The sequence below is a fragment of the Hydractinia symbiolongicarpus genome, chromosome 4 (assembly GCF_029227915.1).
Source record: "Hydractinia symbiolongicarpus strain clone_291-10 chromosome 4, HSymV2.1, whole genome shotgun sequence".
NCBI lineage: Eukaryota > Metazoa > Cnidaria > Hydrozoa > Anthoathecata > Hydractiniidae > Hydractinia > Hydractinia symbiolongicarpus.
Window position 1 is genome coordinate 8,169,946 of NC_079878.1, and position 12,547 is coordinate 8,182,492.

At 31.3% G+C, this 12,547-nt stretch overlaps 1 protein-coding gene across 1 annotated transcript in view; it reads left to right on the forward strand.

Moving 5' to 3' along the window:
* Positions 1-4,306: 4,306 nt before the first annotated feature.
* Positions 4,307-12,547, forward strand: part of LOC130641072 (chymotrypsinogen A-like) — a 59,853-nt gene continuing 51,612 nt past the window's right edge. The window contains exon 1 of the mRNA XM_057447721.1: positions 4,307-4,445. The gene's annotated coding sequence lies outside the window, so the exon portion shown is untranslated. The remainder of the gene's footprint in view (positions 4,446-12,547) is intronic.

The following is a 12,547-nucleotide window of genomic DNA, read 5'->3' on the forward strand; positions in this document are numbered from 1 at the left end:
ATTGGAAAGTGTTTTTCCACTTCAAATATCCTTATAAACAGTCCTAAAGTCGTGCTGTAGCCCTTTTTTAAGCTTTTATCGACTAACTTCACACGTTCTTTTTTCTCAGGTTCAAGAATATATAATGACGTCAATCCAAGGTAACAATTTTCCTCCAATATTAATAAACATTAGTGGTCTGTTTATTATCATCTTTAAATGAATTTTGTCTTAGCAGTACAGTGTAATCAATTGATGATCTAGTGAGAAAAATATTGCGATATTGTAAAAAAATAATTTCAAAAAAAAAAATCCGGAAAGCGAGAGTGAATTCTGTTATTCATAAAAAGCAGTTGCTTTTTTGCTCCTAATTTGTGTAATTGGTGTTCTGCATCGCCTGGTTGCAAGTAACTCTTAGGGCATACAATTGGTGTATTTAAATTTTAAAATTACCATTTTCCTATTTAACATCTTACTTTTAATTTATTCTGTCAGTGTTATACAAACAACAATGGGTAATTCTTGTCACATTAAATTTACAGACTTTGTATGACAAGCATTATTGTAAACATTCTACTCTCGCTATCTCGGAAGGAAATAAAAAATCGTCATACCAAGCGTTTAAATATCGCCAAATGTTAAAAACAAGGATAACTTTTTTGAAAATGCTTTTATTGTGCCAGTGTAATAAATGGCTAATTCGTTGACTAAAATATTGGCCGAATAGTTTCTGCTTGACTAATCTCTACTAAAAAAATAATTTGAATAATAAATTCCTTCAAAAACGTGTTCGTTCTTATTTAAAAATAAAGACAAGATGGATTTCAGTGAACAACAAATTAACTAATTTTCCTAATTTATGATCATCATCAACAAATACAACAAAGAAATAGTTACTCTGTCTATTTATTCCCGCTTTTTTGATAAAATTAACAAGTTCATATAATTTCTTGCCGCCTAAATGAAATAAATAACAAAATGTTTAATAATAATTCTTGTAATTAAATTATTGTACTTTCGAAAACATTCTGCAGTACACATGTCGCAGAAGATTTATTTTACATTATTGCTGTGCCACCAATTTCTACGCTTTCTTATTGGACAATAACATTTTCTCTTTTAAATTATGAATGCAAGTTTACTTTTTTTATTCACTATCAATCAAGATAGAACAAAAACATGTCATAAAATACAACTCCGCCTAGGTCTGTCAGGGTTTAGGGACATTTCTGGAGAAAAAATAACACAGACTGACTCTTTTTGCTTTTCTTTCGCAAACAACACTTATAATATCACGGAAAAAATGAGACAAATCATACATATAGTTATAATCATCAACAATACAACTCCTAATATACTATTCCAGAAAAAAGAGAGATTATTACATGCATTGCCGTCTTTCCCAAAAGTCATTTCTCATTGTACCCATAATATGTATTATCTGATTGTATACTACAAATGCACGTTTTGCATGTTGGCGTGCCTCCTTTCCTCTCGCTTTAACCATTTCCTTATCATCATAATCGCGAAATATCTTCGGAAATTTTGGCAGAGCTGTATTTTTAACTTTGAAACATCTTCTTAACATGTTCTAAAATCAAATATTTAAATTAAATTGTGCAATAATGGCAATTTCAATAAACAATACATTCTATTATAAAGATATGTTGTCAAAGTGGAGAAATACATAGCAGAGATATAGTTGTATACCATTCTGATGTCTTCCATATCTTTAGCCAAGGTCAAAAGACCTACAGCAATTCTCGCGTTAAGATTGTGATAATTTGTGTTTCCAGTTTTCCTTTCGTGATCTTTAATGAGGTTTAAACTGCGTATACTTTGTTTTATCAACTCTGCGTATTCTCCCAAGGCCTTCGGATTCTAAAAGCACAAGATTTGGCATAAAACTTCTGTAAGTTTTGATACGACTTTATGACCACATTACGAAGTTCTCTTTGTCGCCTCCATCAAATAAATTGATTTTGGTCGGGAACAGTACAGCCTAACTTTTTTCGACAATCACTAATATCAGCAAACACTCTTGCATTAAGAAATGAAAATGTGTCTTCTGTGTGTGTTCCTTCACAAAACTTCAAATGCTTGTTGTTTGCTGATGCTTTTATCCCCTGAGGTAGATAAATATACGTTTTTAAATTATCATCTTTAAGGAATATCTAGATATTTATATAGGTGTGTTAACTATGAAGTGAAATTGATAGACTTACGTAATAGCATTCCATGTCCTCAATGTATTGTGTTAGGACATCATTACCAGTCAACCTGTTGGTCAAATTGAAGAGTTGAATCTGAGCCTCAAGACAGGGAGAGGGTGAATTTCTTCTATTCCTGTGAAATGATGTCACATCAATTGTTGTATTTGCCACGTAGTCTCTGATGGGCAATTCATAAGCCTGCTTTGTAAAGAGGAATGTTGTTACTCCCGTACACACTACCACTGTGATGGTAATTAATAATACCAAAGCATAAACTGGAGGCAGTGACATTGTAGCGCTTTTATTTGAATTTGAAATTTTGTTTGACAATTCATCTTTTTCATTCATACTTCTTGGTTGGTTTAAAAAAACACTTATATGTTTTCACTCCTGGTTATTTGTCCCCAAATGTTGAATGAACATTTTACGCTGGAGTATTTATTAACGGCACAAAAGAGGGAAAATCTGAGGATAAAAATTGGGAGTTCATTTTGATATTTTCTAATAGTAGCCAAGTTCGAGTTGCTAAAAGCAGACGCCTTCTTTCCAATTGAAATAGTGGTATCGTTAATGATGACGCAAATTGAAAAAGTTGAAGGTAAGCCAATCGGATGGCTACAATTTGAATCACAAGACAAAATTATGCGAAGTACAAACAATACTGTCATCAACGAAAGTAAATTTAAGAAATTAATAATACAAAAGTAAATTATTGTTCTTACAGCTTTATCCAATGTTGTTGAAACATATATTCTAAGAAAATCGCAACTCAATCATAATTTTATCATTCAAATAAAAGTCATTATTTTTTTAAATAGGTTTCCAAAAATAACTTTTTTTAATCCAAAATTGATTTGTTTTGAACACTTGTTATGTTAAGGAAACTTGATGAAGAGGCACATACATCTACGCCAAAAATACTACAAGAGCGAGTTCGGGTGTGGAAAAGGCTTATTATAATAGAACTTTCTCGTGCCTGAGGGAATTCAACATTGGACAAAATTTACAAACGAATTAATCTTACCACCGCAGAAACAAATTTAAATTCTAGGGAAGAACCTTTAAAAGTATAACTAAATAAAATAAGGGAGTAAATTTAACTGTAAGAATACAATACAAAAATTGTATAAATAGCCTGTTACGCTTAGTATTTTTGTACCGGTAGCCAAAAAAATCCAAGGATGTACATTAAGGACTGGTGACTAGGTGATAAAAACTAAATTAAAAAACAGGGTTAAAAACTTATAATTAATGCTCTTAACAAGTTTCTTCAACGCTGAAATAGAGTCACGTGAATTTAAAATAAAATGACATGCATGTAAAATTTAAACGGGGGTGAGTTTTGTGAAGTTTGCTTCTTGGTTAGAAATACAAAACCTCAATATGTCTATTTAAAAGTTATTCTAATGACGCCATTAGAGTGAAGAGTTATTCCCTTTCCTTGATTTTTTGTTTTGAAGCGCCTGATTAATAAAAAGAGAAACATAAAAAGTTTCGAACTTATAAATGTTCTTCAGATGTTCCATACAAAAAAAAAGTATATAGATACTCTTTAAGGTTTCAAGTACATAAAATATATTTCATAAAAATATGTTCGCTTTAACTGAGTATATCTAATTCTACAAAAATTAGTTTTTTCCTTTAAAATGACAAGAGTGTAGGGCAGCTATCACCCACGGACATTTTCTATTTTGCTTTTCTAAAATCATCTGCGAAAAAAAGTTCTTAAACGCTCTTTTCAAACAGGCGAAAAACCTTTGCATATTTAAGTGGGATGTGAGACACAACACACCCAAATAGAATACCAAATCCTGTTGTTGTTTTTCATGTGTAATTTGTAGTATATTTTATTTAATTCCTCATTTAGTACAGGACCTTCCTAGAATGTTTTGCAAAAGTGGCGCTTTCCCTGAAATTAGCATGGTTTCTTTTACCTTAGTAGTACATATATCATTTTTTAATGATGTATTCTAAAATTTTCCGTGTAATTATTACTTGTTGATAGAGCAGAGAAGACGTAGAATTAGATGATGAAAAATAATTCTCCTGTTTTTTCTAAACATTTTCAAAATAAAAAAGCACGAAGACTTAAATGGAAACCAGGTTATTAAATGTTTATTTATTTCAAGCCTTCGTGAACATAAAACGGAACTAAGTAAACAAAAGCCATATAGCAAATTGTGACGTAATGACTTGTGCGTAGACCTTTTTTGCAATTCTTTTTGTGTTGTGAATGTTTCTATGTTAAAAAAGGTATGTTCTTGTCACATTTTGCACTGTATTAATCTTGCTTAGTGTAGGAACTCGTATTTTTCTCTATATTAAAAGCCCTTGCTTCTCTGCCGTCCAAAATCAAATCATGCGACACCACGCACGTAATTTTAAAGCGACAAGTAACAAAGCGACATAGTTTGCTTTACAATGGGCGAACTTCTGCGACCTATTTACAAGTCTAGTCCCGTAAAGATTTTAGTTGAGAGTACTTTACTTTAAAGGTCTTTGCTTTTTTGTATTCTTAGTTGCATTATTGAATATGTTATGAAACATATTGTATAATTTTGAATAGGCTGTAGTTTCGGAGAAACGGTTTTTTTATATATATATTTATATGACGTTCTGATTTTGGTGTAAAAATTTGCAGTGTCTATTCCCAAACTTTTACTATTAATTAAAATTTGGAATCTCACGGGTCAACTATAGCAAATTTTATAGGGATTAAAAAGAATCGCTAAATTTTATCGACATTTATTTGGAATCAGTTCTTGTGATTGCTACTTTTACTTCCATTTATCTCGAGTAAGGTGATATATTGGTGTTTGCTCTAAACATTTGTTGACTCAGTGAAATCTGCATATTTTAATATAAAATATGTCTCATATAACCATATGAGTGATTACATTACAACTTCAAATAAATACAATCATGACGTTTTATTTTTCAATTACTATGTCATGAAAGTCATCAATTGCGAGATCTTCTCTTGTTTCCTGTTTTTTTTAAGATTTCATTATTGCTCTGGCTCTCCTCTGATGTTTCCAACACTACGCTTTTCTTTTTCTGAGGTCGTTTCAGGATTGCACTCTTGCCCTCTTCTGGTGTTTCACATCTGCACAAAGAATTTCAGCCTTTTTCAGCGCATTTCATCAGATCAGCATTATGACAGGGCAAGATTGCTTTTGATTTTACAGTACAGCAACTTGTACAATGACATACAGCTTGTGCACAGCCCGCAAAATAGCTCATCCCGTTATTCATATCGGGCAGTAAAAATACTGTCATTATAGGTTAGAGAAAATTATCGGTTAGACTAAATTATTAATCGGAATATATTTTAATAAGACAAAAAAATAATATATATATATAATATATTATATTTTTAATATATTTTTATATAGTTATTCTAAATACATCTTTAAGTTTAGTCATATTTATTTTGCAAACCCATTCCCTATTCAACCACACAAGTCTTCTTTGATTGAATTATTTCCACAATTTTCCTTGTGGGGTGGAGTGGGAATATGAAGTGTAGATACCTCTAAGTATTTTTAATATCGACTTATGTTGAAGTAAAAGTAAGATGGCCTAAAATAGGTTTTAGGTATTTAGGACATTAAAAAGCCACCGCTAGGGATGTCGATATTACAATTCATTTTTAAATGAATTTGGAATTTTCTTTCATCGATTTTCATGAATGGGTAGATAACTAGGTTCTCTTGTCATAACAAAACATTGACAGGGAAAATTCAAACTACCATTCTTTTTTAATTATTGTTTGCTTCATCGATCTTTATAAAGGCGTAGATAGCTAGAGGTTTTCTTGTCACAACAAAACATCGACCGAGAAAATTCAAATAAATATTGTTTTTTATTGTTTTGAATTTTCTTTTGATGTTCGTTGATATTCCCTATGTTACATTTTATGACCTAGGGAGATTCAAGTCTTTATCGCGCCTATTTTTAAAAGCGAGAAGCCATTTAGGAGATGGGAAAGTCTGTATAACTTTGTTTTGTAAGCAGTAAGTCTAGTAGTAGAACCCCCTGCTAGGTACTAAAAATAAAACAAGATTAACAAAACATGTTTCCTGTCAGAAAGTTTGCTGTTAATTTCATCTAAAAGTCGGGAACAATCAAAACATTGAATTCAATAGACAATGAAAGTAACTCCTTGAATTCTCCGATTTCGATTAATGATCCACGAAAGTAAGTGTATATAAAAGAAATTCAACTCTATTAAATCTGAGGTGGGGATGGAAAGCATAACTTACCACTGCCGTCTCAAATTTACTTTTGTATGCTTTAAACTTACTACCAGAGTGATCCATTGTCTTCGGATCTTTAACAAATTCTACCAAAATATGCTAATCTGTACCAATTAATATATTTTTTTAACACATTCAGTGAAAGTGATAACGCCATAGCTCTAAATATGGTGGAACTTTATTGAAATTATATACAACTAACGCGGCTTGTAGTATTCTTAGTGAAGCTAAGCCCCTACAAATTGTTACGTACCGTTACTATTTGCGGCAATTTTTCGTTACTAATTTCAAAACATGCGACATAGTTCACTAACTTATTTCTGAAGCTGTTATAGTAAGGAGGCACGTTAGTTTTATTTCCTTAATTAGTTGAGTTGACACCGACAATGGTTAAATTGATGTGTGGAAGAGATCTCACAATTAAAAATAACGTTACACAAATTAAATATATACACGATGAGATCATAGAAAAGATAATCTTCTTTATAGGTAAGTCCAATCACAGAAATGATAAGAAAACATTGTAGTAACAACACTTTCCTCGCATTGCCACCACACTTACATTGAAAACTTTGAACCCAAAACGGGTCATGCTTGTTTAAAAGGTGGTTCTGGTTATATTAAAGTATTTTGCTGACCCAAAGTCCTTTTACCAAAGAAAATGTTAATTCATGACAGTTATTTCTATTTTACTTTCAAAAACACGTGAGTCATTCCCACGCTTCACGCAAACTCATATGTTTTGAAAAAGGTTTTTAGAAGGTAAAATATCGTTTCTTAAGAGGTTAAAAATCGTTCAATTTACGACTCCAAAATACATAAAAAGGTTTATTCGGGTATTGAATTATTGATACGTGTCGATTAAATTAGTGGGGGGAGGGGGGGGGGGGACATTTTACTTTGACATAATAACATCTATTGTGTAAATATATAATCTTGCAAGTCACTATTAGTGCTAAATCTTGATATGATAAAACTCTGATTGATATGAAAATTGATATATATCATTATTATTTATCACGGATTTTGCTTTTACAAAAAAAAAAATGTTTGTTTCAATGTATTTTGCATATTTTAAACGTTTAAGTTCTAAACGTAATTAGAAAATGCTGTGCATTAAAGAAAAAAGAATAAAGGTAGTTAAAATAACATTATATATGACACAGAGCATTTTAAAGTTAAATTTCGAAATTGTTTTATTGTCTTCGACTTCTGTCTTCAGTCGGACGTATTGTCGTTTTTGTTTACGGAATGTGAGTAATAAACAGGTACATCCAGAGAATGTGATGTATAGTACCAAAATAGCGGTAGAACAATTACAGAAGGATTATGTAACCAGATAGCCTTCAAATACATTTTTTTAATAAAGTATTCTAGAAAGTTGAAAATAATATTTGAAAACTTTGGAATTGCTGCAATTAATTACATTTCGATGTCTATGTGCTCCCAGGAAACAAGGATTAAAAGCAGATGGACGATTGATTGCTTTCATTCTGTAGAATTCTACAAATTGAAATAAGCAGCTAAATCTAAATTTCCCGCAGGTAACTTCTCACAAATTTACTTCTATGTTACATTGTTGTTTGTAGCCTTTCATAGCATGTTACTTATTGCATCGCGAAGAAGCTGATATTTCAAACAGTTATTATGAAAATGAAATATTTTCATATTGAAGAAAGGATTTTTAGTTAAAAAGTATTTACCAACCAAAAATGAAAAATAAAATAGAGTGTGCAACCTTTCATATAGATTGAATTTATTTTTCAAAAGTCTTTATTTTCTTAGCTGTTTATGCATTTCAAAATCACACGACGTTTGATGTTAGATATATTTTAATAGCTTTTAAATATCGTCAATTATTTCACTCTTTCACAAAAAATGTTTAAGTTTAAAGCACATTTGCATTCGGCATCATCTAGATAGCAATTATTTGCGAAACAAAGAGATATACTACTAGCATCAGTTAATTAACCACGACAAGATCAGACCAAAAAAAGAGTGTAGTGCCTGTTTCAATTATCTGCAAATCATCGCTGTTTTGTGCATTGGTAAACATATTTACAGAGCAAAAGATAGTTAAAAATAACAGCTGTTAGTTCTCCTTTGTTTGCTTTAATTAATGTTAAAGTTCCTGACGAATTTTATTGAATTACTAAAAAAAGAAACAAAAACTGATTCAGCAAGCAGATAATATATTTTGAAATAGCTATCGTAGGTTAGCTATCATATTAAATTAAGGAAAGATATAGATAGACACTGTAAAATTAATTGAGATCTCACAACGCTGTCTAAAGAGTTGATTAAAGTAGCAGAAACTCTTTCAATGTTTAATAAAAAGACAGCTAACACAACTTTTATGCAACAAAATCAGTACGAATAAACGCAAAAGTTAAATCAGTTGTTAAGACGTAAAACAACTCAAGTATGCAGCAGTCTTAGAATCATCTTCTTTTATCGAATTGAAAATACTTGCATTGAGATTACTATTTTCTTTGATTATCTCTACACGTCATCTTTAAAAGGTGGTAAAATATTATGACTTAATGTGTTTTTCTTATCAATGTCCATGAAATTTACTCACGTCTTTACTTATAATTACTAGCACCGTATTGCTTTGAATAAATGAAAAAAATAATTTTTGAAGTGGAGTCTATTCAGATGGTGTTTAAAATAGAAGGCGTATAATAAACTTTTTAGCTATGGATGAACGGAAAGAAGCCAATGAATACGACCAAACATTCCATTGGTCTTTAACAAAATGTTCTTATTGGACATATACCTAGAAGTATCATTTCATCAACCACGATGTAGGCAAAAAGAGAGCAGTTACTACTGAAAAAAGGCAACGGGAAGTTGGACGTGTCGTACCAGCAAAAGTGATTTTCATTATACTGACATTATAGAGAATAAACTTGCAAGGCAAAAAGACAAAATCCCCATTTTATTATCATGTTTAACAGTATGAGCGTTTATTCAAAAGAGTTCATTAATTACGACATTAAAACTATACTGAGGATAAAGGAGGTCAAGGCACTGGAGGGCGAGGAAAGCCAAAAACGCACTACAACCATAAATGCTCTTGTGTTGTTTATGCCCGAATATAATGTTTGTTGCTGGACATTTTGTTATTATACATTTCACGCCAGCCTGTTTAATGAACATTCACTTTTTTCTGATATTTTACAGGGAATATTTCTCGACGAGATTTACTTATAAATTTAAACTTTATCGCAATTTTTGTGTTTTAGATTAAATTATCACTAAAATACGTTAGTCAACACAAATGTTCAACCTTGCTTACTTTGTTTGAGGTTTAAATTAATTTAACACGCCGTAAAACGCAAAAAATACTTATTAAATACCTAAACTCAAGATGTTGCATTGTTAACATTTTTTAGTGGGCTATATTTCGTCTTGTGAAACATTAACATATAATGCAGCGGTAATGTTTTTCAGAAACAAGAAAAAAAATATACATGTGAAGTAAAAAGCTAATTTTTCATTTATATTTCTTAGTGACAGTTAAATCAGACAGGGAAATACGTGCGATTCTGTGTGTAAGAAATATCTTTAAATTACAGTATAAGCGAAGTAAAAATATATATATATCTTCTATAATTTAATCTGTACAATATATTACCTATATGTTTTATAATTTATTATATGTAATAAATATAGTCATCATCTTAAACATAAATATACTACTACATGCATTGGCGTCTATTCCAAAAGTCATCTCTCATTGTACCCATAATTGTTACGATTTGATTGTATACAACAAATGCACGCTTTGCATGTTGACGTGGCTCCCTTCCTCTTGCTTTGACCAAAGCATTGTCGTTGTAATCGCGAAATATCTTCGGAAACTTCTGAATTGCTGTGGATTTAATTTTATAGCATCTTGTTAGCATGTTCTATAAACATTGATGAGATTTTAGAGAACATAGATCAATAATAGAAACCATTGAGTTCTAAAGCGACACAAAATGACAAGAAAAAATATATACCAATCTGACTTCTTCCATGGCTTTTGTTAGGGACAAAAGACCAACAGCAATTTGTGAATTAGAATCGTGATACTTTTTGTTTCCATTTGCCATTTCGTAATCTTTAATCTGATTCAAGCTCGGAATACTTTGGTTAATTAGCTGCAGGTAGTCCCCTAATGCTTTTGGATTCTAAAAATGCAATAACATTTGATAACTAAGGTTGAATTCTTACAATCTATGACTAGGACACAACCGAACCAAAAATCAAGAAAGCGTTAGTTGATTTAACGTAAAAGTCTGTTTGAAATTTAAATACGAATTGATACTCACTTTCTTTCGACAATCACTAATACCAGCAAATACTCTTGCATTAAGAAACGAAAACGTATCTTCTTGGTACGTTCCTTCACAAAGTTTCATATGTGTGTTATTTGCTGATGCTTTTATCCCCTAAATTATTTTAAGCAATTTTTTTACACCTTCACATTTTTCTTGGTTGCACAGTTCTTCACAAGAAACACAGTTTAAAACGTTTTAAATTGGCCAAAATAATCTTACGTAATAGCACTCCATGTCCTCAATATATTTTGTTAGGACGTCATTTCCAGTCAATCTGTTGGTTAAATTGAAGAGTTGAGTTTGAGCTTCAAGGCATGGAGCAGATGCGGCTCTTCTTTTTCTGCCCAATGAGTTTATATCATTTCCTGTGTTTGTTGGATATTTGGGTGCTTCATAAGCTTCCTTTGTAAGCAGGAATGTAGTTAGTCCAGTAATCACTGCCATTGCGACGCAAATGGACGATGCGAACACGTAAACTAAATACAAAGTAAGGTATAAATCCTACATATTTTTATCTCGTTATTGAAACATTTTTTTGATCTTATGCTAAATTTTTACCTTTCACGTCTTTCATATTTGCAGATTGTAATAAAAAAGTTAAAGATTTATATCTTAACTCTTGTTCAGTTTGCAGCAAATTCCGAATGTTCGGGCTTATGCCTTGGGCGATTATTTAAAGGCACGAGAAGAGGGAAAATCTGAGAACGAAACAAATTTTTGTTACATCCTTTTTTTAGCGTTTCAGCAAGAGAAATTACCTTGTTACTGAAAGCAATTGCCCTCTATCGGGCGTAAATGATAACACGTTTTGTCAATAAGTGAAAAGATGACATAAATTATCATAATTAAAGTAAAGCCAATGGGGTAGACATCACATGATAAAGTTTTGTCTCCTGCAGTTACTGTCATCGACGAAAGTGCATGTGTCTATTTTCTAATAGTTATTGTTCTTCCGAGTTTAAACAATAATGTACAAAACAATTATTTCTATATTCTAAGAAAATAAAGTTTAAACTTACAATATTTCAAAAGTGAAACTTTTCATTTATGAACAGTTCTCAAAGGAACTTATTTACATTTTGTCAGAAATTTTGTTCCTTTTTTGCAAAAATTGAACCTAATCAGACTTGATGAGATGGCACATATTCTGGGGAAAAGTAACTATACTAGCTAGCTCAGCCTAATAAAGAAGGAAGACTTGAAATATGTTAAAAACTAATAGGCTGGTTGTTCACAAACTTCACAACGATCAATTTAACGTCCACGACTAAGTAAAAGAAGTATTCTCGAAATAAAGATCATGGTTAAACCCAGTTAGCGTTATTAAACGCCCTTCCAAATAATCGGTCATACTCGAATAAACGTCTAAAGTGGGATTACGCGTGTGGGCGTTTCATTGACAAAGCTAAATTATTGGGTCTAAACACACCAGAAGTTTTTTAACGTTTTGGGCTCTTAGACGCATTCCGTTGTGTGTTAATTCAATCACTGAGTTCTTTCACAACAACTTCCGTGTATAACCACAATTCTTACATTTCCACGATGTTTCGCATAAAAGGGCGGATTCTAAGAATTATTATTTGAGATGATTAACAAAAGAGCAATTTATGCGTTAAACATATCAATTTTAAAAAAGAGTTTATTCTGTTGCTTTCTTGTACAGGTTATATACACCTTAGATGTATTTAGCTACCCTTTTTAACTAGTAGTAATCAAAAAAGGGTCGGTGAGCCGTGTATGCAATAAATAACTTTAAAAAGGCTTTATT